A 23,845-nucleotide genomic window follows, 5' to 3' on the forward strand; every position below is an offset into this window, starting at 1 on the left:
TGTTGCACAACACACTGAGAATCAGATCACTCATATGCAGGCATGCAAGGAGAGATGAGACTGGGACCCTGAGCGGAGTTTCTGGTTCATTTTCTTATACTTCATTGCTTTGTGTTACAGAAATATTTAAATGAGACAGCAAGTTGTTAAATGTTGTTATGATGTTATTAGGTAACAAGCAACCTGAAAACATCAAGCAGGATCTTACAGTGTCAGTATCAGCTCAAACACATTTGATGATGTGGATTTGGGGACAGAGTGTATTTCTGTATGAGCACAATGTATGCGCGTCGTGCAGCCCAAACATATCTGGATCAAACATCGTATTTCACCAACCATCTCCGGTGACACAGAGGCACACACCCACACTCAGGAAGGAAGCAGCGACACCAGACAGGAAGTGAGTGACAAATAACAGCCGGTGAAAAAGTCCCAATAAGTCATTCATAAAGAGCTGATGAGAGCTGAATCAGAGGCATGGCATTTGTTTTTCTTTTTTTAAGTGGTGCGGCATAAACATCAACATTTACATTCTTTTAGCCATTGTTTTACAAATATATAAAAGTTTAGGTAAATACATTTTTTAGACTCAAGACAAAGTCACTTCACACCACTCAGTCCTTTCAGGCGCAAACTAACTTCTTGACAGTAACAGCCCAAATCTTTTGAGGCTGCTTATATCATCATATTTGTGACATCCTGATGAGGAACTGCCAGACAGATTGTAGCGGCGTAAGGCTGCATTGTGACAATGTTGTGTCTGAATGACATTAAGGAGGTCTAATGGCACTGGTTGCCCTCATACATCAGCTGAGTGAAAAATTAATGAAGATAGGCAGACAGAAAGCGAGCATGAAAAGAAAAGGGAACCCAGATAAATCCATACCATGGACACTAAATATTGGTTTAAATTCTACTCACAACATAATCACAAAAATCAAATACTCAAGTCATATTGTTTGATCATTTAAAGGTAAATACAAACTGAATTGTTTAATATTAATGAGGTAGATAATGTTCATTCGGCATTGTGCATATCATTCCAAATCCACCGAAAAAAACAAAACTACAAGTCGTAGGCCGCCTCACTTTGTAGTGTAGGGCAGTATGAGACACATTCGAAGCGCAAACAAGACCTGTCTGCCATCTAGTGCTGATGCAACTTAAAACTACAGTTGATATTTGCTTATTCTCAGTTTCGCACACCTACGGAGTCGCAGATTTTTTACTTTTTCATGAAAAAATGTATGTTAAATCTTGATCAGCGTTTTGAGGGATTTTCCAGAAGAAAAAAAATGAATAAAGAAAGAAAGAATTTAAAAAAAAAAGAAAAATGAAAAAAATTCAAATGACAACATTTATATTCAATTCAATCACTGGTGAACTATTTTTAGAACATGCCAGCTGGCTACTCATGTGGTTATTGAGGGCAACCTGGTGCACCGTGTTGAAGACCCCTTTGTTTGTAGTGTTTTGTCAAAACTAGAACACGACAGAATCTTTGACATTTTACTAAGATTTTGAACAGAAGCAAACTACTTTATCACAAGTTTATCTCATTTCATGGACAATTGAAGTGGTGAGCCAATTGTATCTGACCAGCTTCAATTAGATGACAGATTTAAACTAAAAATCTCAACAAATAAACTTGTATGGGCCTAAATTCCGAGGAGTCCTCCGAGTGGAGTCCTAAAAATGACTGTGATGTTTCAAACTGCATCACTTGCCCTGAAAAACTCAACTTCAACAGCACAAATTAAAAATTAAAAGGGAAAAAGAAGTGTAGGTTGTGAACTTCAGTCAGCAATTTTTTTTCAATGATTTAATTTGTTATGGATGATTTTACAGGTATTCAAATTTCTCACTTTATTGTTTTTAGATAATCCCACCAAGATTTCCGCCACTTGTCACTGCTAAAGTGATGTCAACGTTCATGTACAAGTACATGTTATGGTCACAACAACATTGAAAATAGAGTTGAAGGACATGAGAGACATTTTAAATGAATGTTTAATGCCTCATGGGGGAATTCAGTTTCAATTCTGCAGAGACTGATGTGTGACAGATGAGAAAGCGAGATAAGAGAAAAGCCATAGTTTGAATATGTGACACAATGTACTAACTGTAACGGGTGGACTGAACTGGGAAGAGCGGCCACAATAAGGCTCTGTTTTTGGCAAGTGTGTGTATGTGAACATGCGTGCCAGCGAGGACAGTCCCGTGCCCTGCACAAACACTGCCCTTGTGTTGCCCTTGGCTCACCCATCCACCCCTCCTTACAACATTTCTCTCTCGGACACAAACACCGACACAAAATCCTACCAGCTTGCTCTCAGCGATTGCGGCAACACGCACATACATTTGCAGGCGCACGTATATGCACACATACACACAGAGCTGACTCAAGGGGGCAAACGGGCCACATGGCAATCACACTGTGTCCCAGTCCCCGCCCCTCCCTCCCAGAACAACTATTTACACCCACATGACCTCCTGTATTTTGCTGTGCGGATTCAACAGTTTTAGATGGCTTGCACCATCAAAAACACGCAAACAACAGAGTCACAGACACGTGTAAACAACATGATTTTCAGCAGAAGCGCTGTCAAATACAGTAAACATCGTAGTCAATGTTGCGGCTCACATAACAGGAATACGATGAGTTCGAATACACACATCCAAACAACACTGTTTGTGAAAAGTTAATAGTCATTCAAACACTCGTTATATGGAAGGTCATTATTCAAATCTATTGGGACAAGAAAAAAGCTTTTACTCTGAGGTAATTAAAACTCAATCTGTGAAAAAAAAAATTAAAGTTTGCATTCTTGTAACAAAAGACGATTTTTTTAGTGAGCACATCTTATTGGAACACAAATACTTAAACTGGACTAAATTGAAAAGTCTTCATATTTTAAAGCAAATAAGTTTTTTACAGTTTGCAATGACAGCATCCAGCCCGTGAACAGCTGACATCAAACTGACATTCTTCTTTTGCGATGCACCAAATAAATGTTGGGTATCGGATATATTACGTAATTACCCGGAGATCAAAGATGAAATGTTGATCCATCTTCGAATGTCTTCACTATATTTTAGATTACGTGGACATCGATTTTCATGTAATGTTAACCACCCATTTCTAAATTTCCCTCTTAGCGCTGTCTTCAATTGCTGCATAATGTTTTAGTCTTTCTTTGCAAAGGCTTGTCTTTGACAACTCCAATCAAATAGCTACTGGCTTAAACTCAGGTTATTGGATTTGGCCATTTTGAAGAATAAATAAATCATTTGTGGTGGTAGATGACAGTTGGAGGGACTGCTGGGAATATGATTGTGTACATACATCATCAAACTAGCGCTTTGTCAACATTACCACCAGTGCAGGGAAGCATTATTGGAAATGATAACCACAAAAGATAAGCAAGACACACTGATGTGGAGAAAAGAAAAAAAAAGCACACACAAACTACAATTGGGTGCTTAAAATGAGAGCGTTAAAACACACTGTCAATGTAATTCCAGTTTCCAGTCAGGCAGTCTCAACAGAATATCAACCACAGGTCATGCCGTGTCACTGTGGAAAGATGGGAAGAGACTGACAAAAATAACACTGAATCACTGCATTGAATTGAGGGACAGCTTTCAAAGAGTTTTCAGTATTGGTCGTACAGCATCTTGCTAATGCACCATTCATATCTCTGAACAAAGAGCCCCACATGGGCAATGAATGACACACACATACACACACACACACACACAAGTACACGCCGACACACACGCACGCACACCCCTACAGATGTATACAAGCTCATAAAGGGCAGACTTTTCTTTCGAGAGGTGACTGGTGACTGGGTTGCTGGGAGCATGGAGCGATATTACAAAACCATCAGTCACAACTGCTTTACATGACAAACACGCATGGAAACTGCTCGTTGTTAAGCACATCTTGCAGGCCGTGTGTAATTACACACAACCCCTGTCATATTCTGGTCGTAAAACCAATGGGACAATCAAAGGAAAAAAAGAAAAGCACCCAAATAATACACTGAAGGGCAGGGTTTCCTAGAATTGTGTTGCATGGTTGCAGCATATGCCTTCATGTTAGTATTTACATCAAAAGAAAATAAATTACTGTTAAACATCTTGGTCATGTAGCACACTAAAGAGCATAGGTAATGGGAGCTACGTATTTGAATTTGTTGGCAGGCTACTTCCTAGTAGATTGGAGAAGAAGCAAGGAATGGATAGAAAAAGTCATTTCGATTCTGTGACGGGATGGAACTTGCGCAACAGTAACTCAAACGGGAACTAAATTCATTCCGTGACCCACACTTTTAGAATTTTGTAATTTCCGGACTACAAAGTGCACCTGATTTAAAGCCACAGCAGCACAATTTAGCCCTAAAAAACATAATATGTACTAGGGCTGAACGATTGATCGTTTTGGGACTAAAATCGCAATCTTAGACAACGCGATTTTGAAATTGTCAAAGCTGGATTTTTTTTTAAAGGGCTCTTGTGCCCCACGCTCACAAAGCAGGTTATACTAACCAGCGGCGTACTTATTTAAAAAAAAAACAAAAAAAAAACGTCCAGCTGTTACTCGTAGTCCCGGAAGTCATTTTTTTCGCCGCTGCTTGAATAGGTGGTAAGATATCGTGCGACGCAGCAGTACAGTCTTTATTTGTACTGTATGCAAGTCCGTACACAGCATCAGCAATGAGCTGTGTGATGCGAATCATCTCCACCGTGGTGACAAATGAACGACCCCACTAACAGTAGCGTTTTAAAGGAGGCGAACGAGGAGTCGCTCAGAGTGCTAATTGTTAAAGTGAAATACAGAGTCGGAAAGGATCCAAAATAAGATGTACAGTCAACTTTTAACCGAAGTCTGACGGCGAGCCAGCAACTATGAACAGAAACGTATTTCAATCAATACATATCTCAACAAAAAATATGACGATGGCTACACTGGCAATTTAGAAGACGCTCTCAGATCGGAATATGTAAACGGCTGATGAGATCATGACGAAGAGGTTCGATGTCAAACATATGTGAAATATTCATAATCTCATCAATATTTACACTCTTTTGCACCACAGAGTACTGAGTTTTAAGATCTACACAATAACAGTGCTTAAAATGATGTATTCTAACCACTTTAGCTTCGCCAAAATGCTATTATTTATAGTTGCGGTGAAGAGAGGGTGGTGGGGGGGGCGTGAATTGTTTTCTTCTTGATGGGGGGGGGCGTGACAGAAAATAATTGAGAAGCACTGCCATAATAAGACATTTATGTACAAAGAACATGTACATTAGTATGAAAATGTAAAACATTTTTGCATTTAAAAATGCATTTCCATAAACACAATTACACAAATACAAAATTACACTTGATGGCAAATAATTTGAAACTTGAGAACGGACTGTCCCCCCCAAAAACCTCTTTAGTATGCTTGCATTATTACAGGGATAGCTTTTAATGGTAAAATGGCATTTTCTCAGTAAATGTTACTGTACATTATGAAGAAAACCGCAAATTAAATCGAAATCTCAATATCTTGTCAGAAATTAAAGTAATATTTTTTTCCTAAAATTGTTGAGCCGTAATATGGAAAAATTTTGGCTGTTTCACATTAATATTAGTCACAGGTCACCATGATATAACATCGGATATTTGCAAAGAAAGAAGATTAAATAATTTTTAATTAGCTTTAGTAACCGGGAAACTTTTTTTTTTTTGTTGTCGTTTTATCAAATCAATGCCGAATGTGCCTACTATAGAATAGCCTCTCAGAAAAGTCACTCATCACGTGCTTCATCTGCCTCCTCCTGCACACTTAACCCTCCAAAACCCGCTTCGTTCATATCAGAAAGGTACAGCCCCACAACTCCTCCTTACAGCAGGGGTTACAAACATGGAGCCCGCGAGCACCAGGTAGCCCCCAAGAACCACATGTGCAACCCGTGGACCTATTCTAAAAGTAGCTTACCAGTGATGGGACATTGTGATTTTCTGGAAATGCTGTAGAAGTGATCTTTTGAAAATGTGAGAACACTCATTTGGACCATGCCACCCCAACTTAGGACACGGTGCGCCCAGAGCGTCAGGCAGTACAGACGGAAAGAGTTCAAGCACAAGCTGCTGATTGTTTTTTAACATAGGCTCTTAAGGTCGTGTAGGGCGTCAAGAGTGCATTTCCGAACGCCTCCCAAGCCTCCCACTGAGAAGCCACTTTAAATGCACTATTCACACTGATGTCAAGTGGCTGCAAATACTTGCTTTCCGTGCCATGATTGAAAAGCCTTTTCGCCTCATAAATATCATTAAATAAATAAATATCATTAGTAAAAATCCATAAATTAACAGTGTCAGACTTCAAGCCAGAGGGAAAAAGGTGGGGAAAAAGTAGCAGCATGTTGTCCAGAAATTATGTTCTGATCTTTCCTTCGCCTATTACTCCAAAACAAAGTTGTTTTGTTTCTTTGTTACAAACCACACGAACCAACGAGACAAACAAATATGTGATCAAAATCATGCCTTAACCAATTTGTGCTTGGCAAAAGTAATGAATCTAATGCAGAGCTACTACAACGACTACATTACTTTTTTTTTTGGCATTCACAAAGGTCACTTTGTCTGAATACTACATGGTGTAATCAATTAATTCTGTGACTTGAACTGAGCGAGAGGCCACGACAAACCTGACATAGACCAGACCCAGGTGGGACAAAAAAAAATATTATGTACAAAAAATAAATACATAAAAGATATTAATAAAGTGTATTTGTTGAAAAATACGTTTGAAATAAAAACACAAATCAAATCGCAATCACAATTTTGAGGAAGTAAAATTGCAATGACATTATTTTCTTTAATCATTCAGCTCCGCTCACAACACAATCGGTCACGACTGTATTCTAAACTCGGCATAAGCTGGTGCCACCTTGCATGCATTCTCATGCCTGTCAAGACAAATCTTTTTCTCTAGAATAAAGCCACGTCAGCACCTCTGCTACCACTTTGACATACAGAAAGGGACGTATCGAAGTTAGGTATAGTAGAGCCACATGTAGCACATCTTACCTGCTATTACCCCAAGTTCCTTAATTTGTAGGCTTCTGTGGATTGGTGAGGTTGTCTACAAAGTGGTTGACAAGCTGCATCTGATGGGTGAGAAGATAAAAGCTAGTTATGGCTGAGTGAAAGTAAATTTTATGTATTTTCTGCATACATTTCCGGCGACTTATAGACAACTAGAGTGTGTTATCACTGAACACCTCAAAAAATCATGTCTTTATTTAAATCAAAGTAATGTCACCATTTTCAGACATACATTTATCCAAAGCTTCTTTGTAATTGTTTATTGAGTGAGACTGCTAAATATGCCAACATTGGGATAAAGAAAGTGCCAGCCTTTTGCCAAAGGTGAAAAACAATGTAGAATTATGGCCAGTCCACCCATATAGGTGGAAATTTATTTCCAACAAGGTTCCAGTGACTCAGGAGCATCCTAATGCAATTAGGGAAGGGAAGTAACCGCATATAGCCCTCTCCCCTCTTTCATGCTGAAACAAGACTCTTTCAAAAACGTACAGAATGTATGCAAGACTATAGATATTCTTTCTAAAATATATCTTGGGTTATTTTTGGGTCTCTGGAACGGATTGACTGGATTTACATTATTTCCTATGGGAAAAGTTGCTTCTTTTTGGTACAATTGGTTTTAGTCAGACTTTTTAGAACAGCTTGATCACGAAAAACGGGGCTCAACTGTTTGACAGACGTGTCTCATATACCATATTTATCCCACACTTTATGGGCTTTTGTTTTGTTTTGTTTGATTTTGTTTTTATTTCTTATTTAGTGTAATGCACAAACTTGCCCAGCCCACATGGACTTATAAGACACTAACATAAACAGTGAGCAGCCATTCACAAATACAGTGAAACCCCGCTACTTCGCGGTTCACCTTTCACGGGTTCAGTGCTTCGCGGGTCTAAAAAATATTCAAAAATTAAAAACTTTTTTGCCCGGGCACGATTGGGGCTCTCCATTCGCTCTGCTCCGCGGGGGCATTATAGTTTCGCCGAGCGGCACGACGGGGCGCTGGAGCGGTTAGACGGCCGGCGTGTGCCGAAGAAGAGCGTGGGCGAAGAGGAGAGTGGACGAAGAAAGCATGTTCCCCCGGGCACAATCGGGGGCGACGTTTCGCGCGGTTCGGGACCGTACGAGAGCTCCGGCCGGCGTGCGTGGCAGTTAAGCCGAAGAGGAGCACCTTCCACCCGGGCACGAGCGGGGCGACATTTCGCTCCGTTCGGGACCGTACGAGAGCTCCGGAGGAGGCCGGCCGGCGTGCGTGGCAATTACGCCGAAGAGGAGCACCTTCCGCCCGGGGCACGAGCAGGGCGAAATGAAACCGAGTTCAACCGAACGGAGACACGCTTCGGGGGAGCAGGTCCGGCGTGCGTGACAATTAAGCCGAAGAGGAGCACCTCTTCCGCCCGGGCACGAGCGGAGCTGCGAGGCTGTCAGTTATGAATGAATAAATGAATAAACAAATAAATGAAGAATGCCACCTTTCATTTCACAGGGCACACCGGACGGCGTACCAGCAGGTAAAAGTCAAAGTAATTAAATAAATAAAAAAAGAAGTAATTGAATAAATACAAAAATAATGGCTGGGGAATAAAACAATAAGTTTTAATAATAATTTGTTTTTTTTTGTTATAACATGAATTTCACTCTCTCTCTCTCTACCCGTATTCTATATGGTGTACTGTATAGAGAGGGGTATACTGTATACCTGTATAGGTTTTTTTTAAGCATTTTTGAAGGGGCGCCGCTACTTTGCGGATTTTCAGTTTTCGCGGGTGGTCCCCATTAACCGCGATTTCACTGTATATCAAAGAAAGAGCTGGTCAATGCTTTGGTTTCAGTTTGAGAGTGAGTGTTTTTTTTTTAAATGTTATGCCATGACTCATAATTGAATAGCACCATTTAAGAGTAAATAATGAAATTGTGATAGCGTCACTCAAAGCAACCATGTGGTGTAAATCCAACCTTGGAAAAATACAGCGCTTAATGTATTGGCGGGGATGAGAGTATTAGTCGATTTGATAAGGAACGGCATAAAAGCTTTTGGTTGATAAACGGGAGACGGCACATTTAAAGGCCCTTTTGCAGGAATTAAAAATTAACAAGGAACTTTTATAGGAACCAATCGTGCTCCCACCACAGACACTTCTAATATAAAGTACGTAATTTGGGATTTGTGTGAATCAAGACCATGTTGTGGGTCCAATGCTTTCGAGAAGGCCAATGAATGTTTGACTACAGGACGGGATCTACACTCCTGAACAACATTTCTGGATGTCTGTATTTTATTTTAACAGTCACATCAAAACTTGCACGGCTTTACTTGTATTCAATACTTTTTAGATTTGACAGACAGTAAGGTTGCTGACTGTCTTAAAAAGGAGTGCAGTGGAAACTAGATTGGACTATATGTGTTGTTCTTTGATCTGCGTAGGTTTTCTCAGGGTACATTGTTTTCCTCCCACATTCCAAAAACATGCATGATAGGTTGCTTGAGCACTCTGAATTGCCCCTTGGTGTGATTGTGAGCACAAATGATTGTTCGTCTGTGTGCCCTGCGATTGGATGGCAACTAGATTAGGGTGGACCCCGCCTACTGCCGGAAGACAGCTGGAATAGGCTCCAGGACGCCTGCAACCCTCGTGAGGATAAAGCGGCTCAGATAATGGATGGATTTTTCGATCTTGCTCTCGCTTAGTATATTATGCATGTTTAAATGTGTTTCGATTTTGGCTTCTCACAATCATAAAAATATAATAGGAAAAAAAGATAAATGTGCCAAACGTTGCGGTGTGCATATGTAAGCTACTATATTGTCAAAGCAACACAAAGGCATCTGTTGCCTGCAATAAGTGTGACGTAGGTTACTCTGCCTTCCTTGCGTGGTCTTTAAGATATTTATTGACACACCAATTGGAGTTGATTGCAAAACTAAACACACAACAAAAGAATTACACACATTGCATATTTAAATACAACACATACTTCATTTTAGAAACATTGTTAGTTTAATGCAAACTGTGAACGGAAAACACTATTGATGGGCTGGCAAGAATTGGCATTAGAACTCACGGGATGGTTTTACTGTCAAATACCCACCATTCAAACACACTGTCTCTTAGAAGCCAAGGCACCCACAGTTAGAAAAGTTGTTAATGGGTGTATTTATTTATTCAATTAAGAACAATCATGTTTATTAATGGTGATTTTAATATCAGAACCTTGATTATATTTTTTCCCAATATTCTCCTAGCCCTAATTCTTAGGTTAGGAATATGTGATTTAACCTCACACTGTGTCCTTTTAGTCATTAATTGAGTTTTTGTGTAGCATTCAGGAAGAGAGAGGCAGCACAACAGTCATGTCTGTGCTGTGGGGCCTGGATGAATCAATGATGACATTTGAACAGCAAAGTCAGCAGCATGACTGATACAAGCACTATTTCTGGAGGGCCAGGTGGAGGAGAAGTGGATCTGGCCTCTGGCCTGACACTGTATTTATTCAACAGAGGGAATTTCAGCAGATGGTATTTTAGACCAGATACCGGGTTTCTGAGCCATCGACTTAGACTGCGCCACTGAACTAACAATCATCCTCCTCTTATTTATTTATTTTTTGCACAGAACACATTAACCCAACAAGTGTCTATTTCAATGTTCAGCTGTGTCTTAAACTGGATTATCATATGCACCATAGATTCTTAGAATACATTTTTTTGTATGAGTTTGTTTCGCAAAGTACTACTAAATCTAAAAAAATGAATATGACTACCGTACATGGCAGGTGATGTGTGTGATAAATTCAGGCATAAGTTGCACTCCCCTTATGCTTCATAAAATCATACCTGTATTCTCACAAATAAGAATATTCCGTTAATGCCTGAAAAAAAAATGTAATTTGAAAGAATGGGTCATTAATCACACACTGCGAAATAGTGTTGCCTCTGATTGGCTGTTAGCTCGCAAATGCATGAGAGAAGTACACTATAAGCACATATATTATATATTCAATTGAGATCAGCAAAACATTACTTTTTACTTAAGCTGATCCTACTTTTATTGACTTGATACTGACGGTGGATAGCATGAAGAATAATAACTTCTCAGTTACAGAGGAGATTGCGAGCATTTTTGTGCCAGTCCAGCCCCATTCTGTTTAGTAAATATTTGTAAATTCATTTGCCTGTTCTTCAAATTGGTCAGTAGTTCATTTAAGTTCAAGGTTACTGAAGTTTGGACACTGACTCTGAAGCCACCAGTAATATACGCTTTGAAATGTCGAGTTACAAATAGGGAAATCAAAGTAGGAATGGTTTTAAAATGGTCAATGTTTCAGTTAAAGACAAATGATGGAATAAGTATGATTCAAATTGAGTGGAATTTAGATTGAGCAACTTGGGCAGCTATGGACAAGTGGTTAGGATCTACGCCTACCAACGTGGGGACATCGGTTGAAGTTAACAACCAGCAGAAATAATGTGGGTGTAGACTAACAAAACACAAGTCATCTTGGATGAGCTTGAGAAAATGCTACAATGGACCATCCAACAGCAACATCCCGCAGACACTGATATGACATGAACCGCTCCCCGGGCACTTGAGGATCCCCGTGCTGCAGTGTGTGCCAGCAACAGTGAGTGATTGTGCCCACTACTGTGATGGAGAAAATGCAGTAGTCAAATTTTAAGCACAATTATGACAAATATTGATGGTGATTATTCTCCTACGTGGAATAAATTTGATTTCAAAATGAAGTAAATTTGTGTTAAAACACTACATGGTATGAATGTTTTTAAAAATGAAATCATGAAATAATTTTTTAAAAATGCATGAAAAAAGTAATTATTTTCCCAGTTGAAATTTGAGCACTTTGCAGTTGGTCACATCTTCCACCATGATGTGATCGTGAGGCAAAATTCTGCTCAGCTCGCAGACAGGACCCTTTTCAAATGTATTCTTTCAACTGGTGTAAGTGCTTATTGAGATATATTTGGAATTGTTTTTGCCTCGTCAGTATTTTCTGGGAGGGATGTAAAACGAGTTTGGATTGACACTCAGAATTGGAACTCAATTGATTATTGAAGTTATATTGTTTTCTTGAGTGGTGTCACACATGCAGTGACATCAGAGTGTCGGGTCACCTGAAGTTCACTGATGCTGTGCCCGTACAAATTTCAGAAATAAAACTGCAGAAATAAATATGATGACTTCAACACATTACTTTTAACAATTTAATATTTATAATAATCTACACTTCACCCACTTACATTATCAGTCATCTTTTCTGTGTTGTTCTTTTGGGGGGAAGTCTGTAGTGTAACGATTAATCTAACCTCTGATGTTTTTCGCCTACATTAACATTAATGATCAAACAGATTACGTGGACAGCTGCCATTTTATCCAGCTTTCTCCTGCCCGTACAAACTGGTCTGTTGTCAACTGACTGTCTCAAACCGTCACCAACTGGAATACTCACTCAATGTATGTCTCCCAGTCAATTCTGCAGCAGTTTCAGAAACAAGGGGTGCTAACATATACTGTGAAATGCCCTTAGTTGGACAGATGGGTTGCTTAAGAGAATAACGTGTGTTCAGATGTAAAGATCTTGTTTGAGACTTTTAAGTGCACCTTATGATCATGAAAATATGGTAAATCTTTCCATAATTAATAGTTTGAACAAGAAAAAAAGCCAGAAAATGGCTAATTTTAATATTCAGGTTTATTGTAAGTAGCATCTTATTAAAGCCACTGAATTCATTGCTTTCGACAACTATATTTAAATTAATATGTAACGCAGTTGAAGTTTAGCTAGTTACCATACAATTGCTTCAGTTTCTCAAATAGCTCAATTGGAAAATAAAATACTCGATATAATATTTATCAGCTATCCATATCGATACCATCTGCCTCCAGTTCAGCAAAAGGCAACCCATGAGACCAAGATGTGAAGTGACTGACAAGATAAACAAGTGAGTAAAAAAACAAGATAGAGCAAGGCAGTACAACGATGAAACGAAATACGGCCACGCCAACTAAAGTCAGCCAACTTCCTGTTTTTCTTGGTGGTTTTGATGCTCTATCTTGTTAAGCAGATTGTGAAATCAAGCGGTTAAATAAAAAATGGTGGTGAAGGTTTGAAAGTCAAATACATGTCAACAGAGAACTAAAATGTTTATTCGTTTAAGTATGAATTTTATATTTTATTTAATTGCACATACAATTACAGTGAAGCCACACTTGGGTTGGTCAGGAAGGTTCAATCTTGCTTATTATCACACCACCATATTAGCACAATTGATGGCAGCATTTTGTTGGCGTACTACGGCTACGTCACTAATGCCAATTTGGAGTATTGACAACTTAAGAAAAATTGTTTCCAGCACACAAATGTGTTTGGTGTTTGGCAGTTCTGACGGCATGTTGATGATGATGATGAGCCGCCCTGTCCCTAAGGTCAGGATCACCAACCCCCTCACTCAAATGACTAGCTCATCAGCAGAAGCCAGTTAATCATGATCACTTAAATCAGTAGTGACCCCTGGTGTAAGGAACACTTGTCATAACCAACGTGTCCTTATCATTGTGCAACAGGGACCAGACTTTGATGACTTCTGCCCCCAATACCCTCCTTTCCGCTTATACACACACTCTTCCTTTCCTACACTTATCTTCAGAAGAAGGTATGTTAGGAATGCTGAGCCCTAAAATGACTCAAAGTCTCGTCATCATACAAGTCTCTCATGCACAGGCTTTCACAAAAACACTTTCCTTTGACTGCCAATCTGGCCTTTATTTGGAACATTGGATTAGTCACTGGATTGTGTTGATCCTTCATCCTCACAATCAATTTAATGACGGCATATACCGTAGCTGGGGTGCCGAAAAGAGGGGAATAAAGAGAAGCAATCTAGGGGCCCATGATTGACATGGGCCGCTAATGAAACTATATTCCTGACAAAATAATATGACACTCAGTAATAAACGTACAATTAGCCATATAATTCATTTACAATACATTGGTGGCAACAGCAGGTGTGTTTGTTTCGGAAAATTTCTCAACTCCTCCCCCTCTCCATTTACGTCAAATTGCTCAGTCCACCCGCTCTAGCCTACAGAGACCGACAGCTTTTCACGTTATCAGACAGTAAGTTGAGGCGGAGACGGAAAGATGCTCTTGTAGCCAAAAACGGAAACCGATCGTGATAATGATTTTCAATAATTTGGAAAAAGAAATACCAAATGCGACACATTATTTTCACGAGTCTTTGCTAGGATTTACATTTTCAATCACTTTAACTCACTGGTGAGCTATTTTTAGAACAAACCCGTAGGCTACTCATGTGGTCCATGGGGGCACCACATTGGTGACCCCTTTGTAGAGCTTAGGGCTAAGAGCTTCCATTTTCAGCATTGTTCGGGGGCCCAGCCCAGTTACAAAACCATTCTCTAGAGCACAGGTGTCAAACTCAAGGCATGGGGACCAGATCTGTCCCGTGACCTCATTTAATATGAAGGGCAAATCATGTGCATCAACTTCCTGTTTTCTGTTTTCTTCAATTTTCACAATATTGAGATATAAGATATTGCCATTCATTTGTTAGCAACCCTATCCTTTTAAAATAAATAAAAAAATTGTTAAACAAACAATTACTAGCTTCAGATTTCAAAACTGGCATTCAATCAATTTGTTGCTTGTGTGTGATAACGTAAGGTGATCATACATTTATGAGTTCGCAGTCATAACGGCCCTTTGAGGGAAAGCATTACTACAATGTGGCCCGTCCCCAAAATGAGTTTGACACCCCTGCTGTAGAGGGAACTTCTTGCTTCAAATCGCTGGAGTTTGTACTCTTGCAGAACGTACAAAGCTCCTATCCAGACTAATGTAACTACAATGTGGCTATAAAGGCAGGAGAGCCTCACTGATTTTTTCTCGTGAATGAATAACGTCTTCATCAAGTACACAGATGGTCAAGTAATTAAATAAATGTGTCTGACTGACAAGAGTGCAGTGTGGTCCACCTGGATTAGTTGACACTCATCTGCATTTCCTACCATTGTGGTGCCCTTGAACTAGGCACCTAAACTATAACATGTTCCCTGAATGATAGGACTCACTCACTATTCAAATTTATGTCACTGTGTGTGTGTGTACTGTGATTACTGTAATACCCCGGTTATCGCGGTTAATGGGGACCGAGACATCCCGCGAAAACTGAAAATCCGCGAAGTAGCGGCGTCCCTTCAAAAATGCTTAAAAAAACCTATACAGGTATACAGTTTACCCCCCTGTATACAGTACACCATATAGAATACGGGTAGAGAGAGAGAGAGAGAGTGAAATTCATGTTATAACAAAAAAAAAAACAAATTATTATTAAAACTTATTAATTTTTTTTTGTATTTATTCAATTACTTCTTTTTGTATTTATTTAATTACTTCGACTTTTACCTGCTGGTACGCCGTCCGGTGTGCCCTGTGAAATGAAAGGTGGCATTCTTCATTTATTTGTTTATTCATTTATTCATTCATAACTGACAGCCTCGCAGCTCCGCTCGTGCCCGGGCGGAAGAGGTGCTCCTCTTCGGCTTAATTGTCACGCACGCCGGACCTGCTCCCCCGAAGCGTGTCTCCGTTCGGTTGAACTCGGTTTCATTTCGCCCTGCTCGTGCCCCGGGCGGAAGGTGCTCCTCTTCGGCGTAATTGCCACGCACGCCGGCCGGCCTCCTCCGGAGCTCTCGTACGGTCCCGAACGGAGCAAAATGTCGCCCCGCTCGTGCCCGGGTGGAAGGTGCTCCTCTTCGGCTTAACTGCCACGCACGCCGGCCGGAGCTCTCGTACGGTCCCGAACGGAGCGAAATGTCGCCCCGCTCGTGCCCGGGCGGAAGGTGCTCCTCTTCGGCTTAACTGCCACGCACGCCGGCTGGAGCTCTGGTACGGTCCGAACCGCGCGAAACGTCGCCCCCGATCGTGCCCGGGGGAACGTGCTCTTCTTCGTCCACTCTCCTCTTCGCCCACGCTCTTCATCGGCACACGCCGGCCGTCTAACCGCTCCAGCGCCCCGTCGTGCCGCTCGGCGAAACTACAATGCCCCCACGGAGCGGAGCGAATGGAGAGCCCCGATCGTGCCCGGGCAAAAAAGTTTTTAATTTTTGAATATTTTTTAGACCCGTGAAGCACTGAACCCGCGAAAGGTGAACCGCGAAGTAGCGAGGTATTACAGTATTACTGTGATAAAATAAACAATAATGTCAAATACAACATACCATAGTAGAGAGTGCAATTTTAAATTTTAGAGTGTAATTTGCCAACAAAGAAAATAGCCACAAAACAGTTCATTGTGCAGAGTAGTTAGCAAAGAAACACAATTTTGAATCAACAACAATATTCTTTTTCAAATGCCAATTGTCTTTGCAGGTTAAAAATCTGGGCTTCACTTCCTGTGTGGAGTTTGCATGTGCTCCCCATGCTTGCGTGCATTTTCTCCGGGTTCCTCCCACATTCCACAAACATGTTTCTTCTCATGCAGCAGCAAACTGAACTGTACTGCACAGATCAAATGAAGCTAAACACTCAGAGCTATTAAATCTGAGCTGACTTCATGTATAGTGTGTTTATCGGCTTAAGAGTCAGGCAAACTTTGGAATAACAGCTAGAAGTTACCCAAGCAAAAATTATGTACTAAATGAGCTTAGTGGAATGTGAAAGCAACAAAACAACAAAACACCCCTACAGTCAAAATAAAGAAAAACAAAAACACAACCCGCCCGACCAATTAGTGGGCCTGACGACAGTCCAACGGCGACGGAGTCAACTTGCAAATGTCACATGACCAAACACAACAAACACGTGCTTTGCTGTTGCCTGAGCAACTGTGATGTCATTTTCAGTCGACAGCATGTGGCAAAATGGCCGCCCCCTGAGATGGATAATAAGCAGTGATTTTTGCTGCTGAATTAATATTACACAACCGCAATATTTATCAGAATACCGTGTGAAGACTAGTGGAGCCTCATAGAACATATTATTATAAAGAAAATTTGAATTGACTTCCGCATTATTACTTTGGGACATATTTTTCAATAATAATCTCCAGCAATTACCTGTTTAGTCAGCCACTACTTCATATCCGCAGTAAAATACTTTGCAAATATAACTCGAGTCACTGCCAATCTGCACGTCAATGAAAATATGGTAGCCTATGCCAAATAAATACTCAGCATCATTACCACCAACCCACACACATGGACATACGCACACACACGAAAAGGGAGCGACCAATCATGAGCTAGTGCCACCGGTGCCAACAGTGGAAAAGTTAGTGTCGAGCGCTGACACACAAATATACACACATAATTTCTACTGTCAAACCGGACTTTTTCCATTTTCTAATTGTAGCTCCATTTTTCAATGTCCATTTATAGCAGCCATTGACAGGCAGCTCAAAATGGGTGGTGTGCGAGTGAGATGATGTGTAATCTGGCATGTGCCCATCAGCTACCTTTCCAACTGCCTTACTGAGCAAAAGTCTCACTGAGTACTTGTGGATCACTCAAGCCCGCTCCAGATCACACAAAGACTAAACTTTGCGGCCATAATGACCATCGTTAGCGTAGAAATACACACAGTGACGTACTGTAGCAGAATGAAGTCAGGCATGGATTAATCATATAGTCTAAAACCACTGTTCCACTAGACAGTACTTACACAAACTGGCACGGCTTTAACACAGTATTCAAACTCATATCCAGGAACAATGAGATACAATTTCTTGGGTCATCTGGTGTTACCGTACCGAAACAGTGAGGGTGGCGTACACCACTGATGGTCGCTTACTGGTCAAGTTGAGACAAATAAAGAAAAAGCTCTTATTACTAGGGCAAGACTTAATAAAATTAATAATTCAATTAGTAATTTTATCTAGTACAATAAAAAAATATATTAATATGTTGTATTCTTACCTCTGTTTCCAGATTTTATGGACAATTGAATTTGGTTTGTATGTGGTTATACAACTGTTTTTCAAGGCAAACGTGAAAAAATAGTGCTTCAACTAACGGTATTAGAAATATTTACCATTTCATCTCTCTATCAATGACGCCATTTCCAAGTTTGTCACTGTTTAATTCAACTGTGGTGTCTTGGGCCCAATCCAAATACCCACACTATGCCCGACGGTGCTCATGGAAGTGTACACGTAGTAGAAATGCAGTGTTCGAGAGCGTAGGTAACAAGCACACAAAAATTGTAGAATTGGGACAGAGGGTGTGATGGCATCGATTTACGCAATTTTGCTGTTTAAAAAATTATATTAAAATTTCAGTATACTCGCAGTAAAATAACTCTTGGGCTCAGTTGATGGTAAAAAGGGCTCCAATATTTTTACTATTTGTGGCTCCTGCACGATCTACGGCGCATGCAGGAACACCATGACAAATCAGGCAGGTGACTTAAAAAAAAAAAAGTGAAATTCCAAATATCCGACGGATAAACGATGCAATTCAATATGTACATTTGAAGAGACATGTTTCTGGCACGGCACCGGAATTGCATCAAATATAGTCAGTTTCTCGCTAATTTGGTTAAATCCACAATGAATTGTGGGAAATCTGCTTCGGCAAAGGGGCAATGGAAGTTGACTCATCCAAAGTGTAAAGCGAGGGCGCAAAAGGGGCAGGGCGATGGACCACATTTGAGAATTGGGACATCCTAGACACTCCCAGCCTTGACAGGAACGTGCAATTGAGGGGCACAAGGGTGCAAGTGTGATTCTTGGGATTTGGCCTTCCTCTGAACAGTGGATGGCGCCCACTTAATGACGCGCATGAAGAAGAATATTGAACAAACACTGTAGTATTGTCTGCTGACAGCTGAGTAGTAAATAAAATTAATGAATAAAGAAAAACAAGACTGATTGTTGAGAAATAACACGGATAAAACCCGAATGTCTTTTGCAGGCCAAGACAGCGATCCACGGCCAATGTGAAACTCTTTGCGGCAATTGAAGGCTTTCATTTGTGTTGAGTGCAACGAATGTAGATGCTAAGGATAATAGGAGCCACTGTCTATTGCGTCAGTGGTCGGCAAGCTCTTAATTTTGGTACAAAAGCACATGCGCTTCAACGGCTGTTATATAATACGGTTCAAAAGATTTGTTCACCGAATCATTCGCCGATTTAATCAGCCGCCCAATTAATCAGTCGGGTCCTACATGTTACACCCCCCAGTGTTGTTGCCTGTGTTTCTGAGACAAATATGTAAAACATAGTTCAAAACAGTCTTGACAGGAGGAGGTGACAAGAGCCTGAGAGAGAAAACAAGTGTTAGGCAGTTAGGAGTCAACATAGTGACGTTAATCATTCAAATAGAGGATGCGCCACATGGGCAATCCACAAACAAGTGATCACCCTGAGGAAAAATAACAATTGGTGCCAGTAAGGAGTTGTAATTACTTTTACTATATTGTCACCACATCGTGGTAGTTTGGTATGGTCACAGTTTTTAAATCATAAAAATACAACAATATAACGGTGGATGTACGGCTGCAGCCATAGAATATTTCAGTAGTAAAATATAGTGAAAATTCTTTTGAAGAATCAATTCTAAAAGTATTCGATCGTGACATCTTATATCTGGAGACAATGTGAGATAGTATGACACATGTAGCAGGATTCTGTGTAACTTGCCAATGAATTCTGGAGTTAAATTTTTAGGACAACTCAAGCCATGAGAGCTTGTTTGAAAAAGGAAAAAAGAAAAACAACAACCAAATGGTGTCCCCAAGATGTGCTTAAGCCATGATGTTCAGGCAGGTGCATCTGATAAGAGACAGAGTGAAATCTTTTACTTCCGCCTCTAACGGTGCTGGAGTATTGATTGGTAAAACAACACGCAAGAGGAAACTGCTAATGTAAGCCAGTTACACATTCCACACACATTATAACACAAAAGACGGGTCAAGCTCCATGCTCCACACAAGAATTTGTACAAATAACAGCAATCTCTGAATTAGACGCCTGGTACAGTCTGCAGATGAGTGAATAACAGGTCCTTGGCCAATATTTGAGGAAGTACCGTAATATGAAGTTGTGCCCTGCAATTGATTATCGGGGTACGATATGCACATTTAAAATAAAACAAAGTTTTTCGATTTTGGGATTATTTACCATTTATAACAATATGGAGTTGATTTGTAACTCAATGTAACCAGCTAATTTCAATAATTTCAAGGAAGAATACATGATGCATATTTGTTTAAGATGAAATTGATACATATTTGTTTCTCGAGCCTGATATTAATAGCCGATATAATTTTTAAAAAAAAGAAGAGTTACCTCTAGTTAGTGCACACCTGGAGGAAAGAAATACTGTAAGATTCGTCCTAACCAAATGTGACATGAAATGAAATGGAAAACCGATCTTTTCTAGGATTGCACTTATAAATATTGGCAAACATTTGGTGCATATAGCATGTGAAATGTCTTCTAAAACGGTAAAGAAATGCCGCACCATCGTTGCCATGTTTTATTAATGTGAGCTCACTGCATGTTCGTCAGGCCGTATTAAGTAGAAAGACGAGCGAATGTGAGTGAGATCAGAGGAGAAGAGTTTACAACTGGTCGATTTAATAGAAAGGAGCGCACCAACAGAAAAGCACAATTTCATTATTTATTTATTTTTCTAATGGTAATTCATAATTTCTAATATCAGCCCGATAATTATATGATCGAAAATTATAGTGCATCTCCAATTGCAAGTTTAGGTTTTGCGTTGCATGAAACTGCAGGCAGTTTGCGGGCAAGTCACAAGTGAGTAGCTTATATTACGTGTAGCAATCATATCAGTTTTTATTCACCCAAAGTCAATACAACAAGAAATAATCACTCAGATAGTTTATCTTGTTGCTACAGACCTGTTTTGTGCACAGCTCGGCGGCTGTTGAGCTTCCGACTTCAGCTTTTTGCGTTCTGCAAGCAGTATGTTATTTAATAATCAATTATTTGTATTTTAATTTATCATTATTTATAAGCATACTGCAATGCATCTAAGAAGTGATTATTTCTCTCACACCAAATTATTAGACATCCTTATGGACATGTGGATAGTTGAAACAAAAATCAAGGTAACAAACTACACACATGGAACATGCAGGCAAAACAACAGTAGGAGATTCAAACATCAGTGTGGGCTGATGGGGGCAAGAGTGTACTTTGCAGTGATTGCGCTGCATTGCCATAGTGATGCAAGAAAACGGCTTTTGCAGCCCATCAGGACGGCCAATGACCATATACGAGGGATGGAATGATTCACGCAAACCAGATTTTCATATTCAGTTTCCAATTTCGATTCGAATGATGTTTTTTAAAACCGCTGCCATGCTCGTCTCTGTGCGCTCGTATGGTTCTGCAGCCATCCTCAAACGCTATGTGCATTGACGTTTGCCACAAGCGTGTAAATGTTTAGTTATTTTAGATGCAAGCCAAAACGATAATCTTTGCTGAGTCGCATTAATACTATGAAACTACCCATAAATACTAAAAGAAATACTTATATAACTTTTCTTGGGCACCATTACATTTTTGTAGCGTAGTGTCAAATCAAGTAATATACGCAGCACGTGCATTCAGTTTGTTTACAGCAGAGACATGAGAGAGCGGCTACATGGCATTGAGAAGAGATTCTTTTATTGTTTTTCTGCACATTATAAGCAGTTTAAATTGGTTTTGAATTGATTTTCGATGAATAGTTGATGAATCGAAACCCATCCCTATTGTACCATCAATGCTTCATGGGCAAATATCACATGTGCCTATTAACAAGGAGCTGCCGAAGTAGATCGCTGTATGCCTAAGGCGCAAATCACTAGCAAGATCCTCAGGAAATGACGACCATCACTTCTGGACGACAAACCGCTACTTTTTTCAAACGCTTTGAACATTGCAGCTTAAACAATGTTGAGACTAATTTGAGGATTTGGACCGGCTAACAAGCCTCATGCCGCCGTAAAATAGGGTCAACCCCAATTCTACCCCTTTGCACTTGTTTCAGCTCTTAGGTTGGGATTTCTTGTGTTCAGAAAAGCAAGGGCTATTAAACAATTATGCAGATAAGACTTCTCTTTTTGAGTGTGGATACCAGCATATCCAGCAAATGAGCATGGAAGAAAAAAAATGCTTTTGAACGACAAAGACAAAAGTGGCGCATGTGTGTAATTATTTATTTATTTATTTTTATTTAATGGGTGATGGGTAGTAGCACGGTTGGGAATGGCTGTGATCTCTAAAGGCATCTGCAACAAGCCATATCACCTGATTTCGGTACAATTCTAAAATACACAACCTCCCTTCATTTATGATAAATTTGATATCAGCATGCCTTCCACCACTTGTCTTTCCATTAGTCCCTCTTTCCTTCTCTCTTGCATTCCATGGCAGGTTTTGGCCTGCTCTACCTTTGTTACCGGAGGGGAGAATTCCAACAGTCTGCTCTTATCTCAATGTCATATTTCAAAAGCATTTTCATGTGCGTCATGCTCACATAATCCTGCTTATTGGTCACATCTAAAAATAAAAAAAGTTATCATTTAAAAAGCTTTCAAATAAACACATGGACTTACAATCTTAATGATATTGTGAAATGCTCAGACAAGTGAGTACATCTCAACCAACTCCCTTTCACTATGCACTTTTGGAGGATGTTACGTAAGGCTCTAACGGTAATAACAGGGAAATGTGCATTCAAAGACCATGCTGCTGAAGTGTTAAAAAAGGGGTGTTATACGAGTGTAATGAATGGAAAATATTTATTGGCTGGCGGCCAGTCTAGGGTACCCAGGTACCCTGCATTCATAATATTTTACAGTCATAAAAGCTGTAATTGTGGAAAGAAAAATATTGCTTCATTTTGGTCGGTCGATTTATATGCGTATATTATTTATGTCACATATACCTGGGGCAACAAATGTGGAGCGCACGAGCATCAGGTAGCCACCCAAAAGCCATACGCAGGCCTGTTCTAAAAAATAGTCCAGCAATTATGGGACAATTGTGATTTCCCAGGAATGTTGTAGTAGTGACAATTTGAAAATGTGAACAAAGGGAGATATTTACAGAAACAAAATGTTGCATATTGATATTTATCTCTTTCCTAAATATTATGAGAAATCATTAATATAATCAGTATCTTCACATAAATCAACATATTGTTAACTGCTACGAGCGACATATAATAATACAGTAATTACAGCCTGACCAAGTGGGATTTTCTTTTTTGGCTGGTACTGATTCTGGTATTCGTAAAATCCCATTAATCATTTGATCCATTGAAATAAAATAAATAAATGTGAAAAATAGAGAGAGAGAGAGAGAGAGAGATTTTATTAATTTTTTAATATATATTATGGAGTGTCTAAAGTGCAGTCCACATGTTTCCGGATATACCCCTACGCACATGCAGAGTGCCTTAGGTCTGCAGACCAAACGCTACTGGAGGTGCCAAGCACTAAGACAGTGCTCCTCAAATTGTGGGGCAGGCCCCCATTGGAGGGGGCGCGGTGCGATGCTGAGTGGGGCGCGTGTGACCCTGGGGAACATGCTTTTTTTCCATCGTATTACAGTAACGCAAAATTACACATCCATTCCAGTAGTTGGCAGTGGCGCTCTCATTGCCCATTGTGCGCAGCGAGTATTAACTCTCCGGTGAAGCTTTGTTTTGCAACAAAAAGGCTGTCATTTGTAATTGCGG

General features: G+C 40.0%; 1 protein-coding gene across 1 annotated transcript in view; it reads right to left on the bottom strand.

The window, feature by feature from the left end:
- pik3cb (phosphatidylinositol-4,5-bisphosphate 3-kinase, catalytic subunit beta) overlaps positions 1–23,845 on the bottom strand; it is a 55,056-nt gene that overhangs the window by 27,376 nt on the left and 3,835 nt on the right. Inside the window, exon 2 of the mRNA XM_088300787.1 lies at positions 7,091–7,170. The gene's annotated coding sequence lies outside the window, so the exon portion shown is untranslated. The remainder of the gene's footprint in view (positions 1–7,090; positions 7,171–23,845) is intronic.

This window comes from Idiotropiscis lumnitzeri, chromosome 7, assembly GCF_059441095.1.
Source record: "Idiotropiscis lumnitzeri isolate Australia: NSW breed Sydney's pygmy pipehorse chromosome 7, RoL_Ilum_1.0, whole genome shotgun sequence".
Classification (NCBI taxonomy): Eukaryota; Metazoa; Chordata; class Actinopteri; order Syngnathiformes; family Syngnathidae; genus Idiotropiscis; species Idiotropiscis lumnitzeri.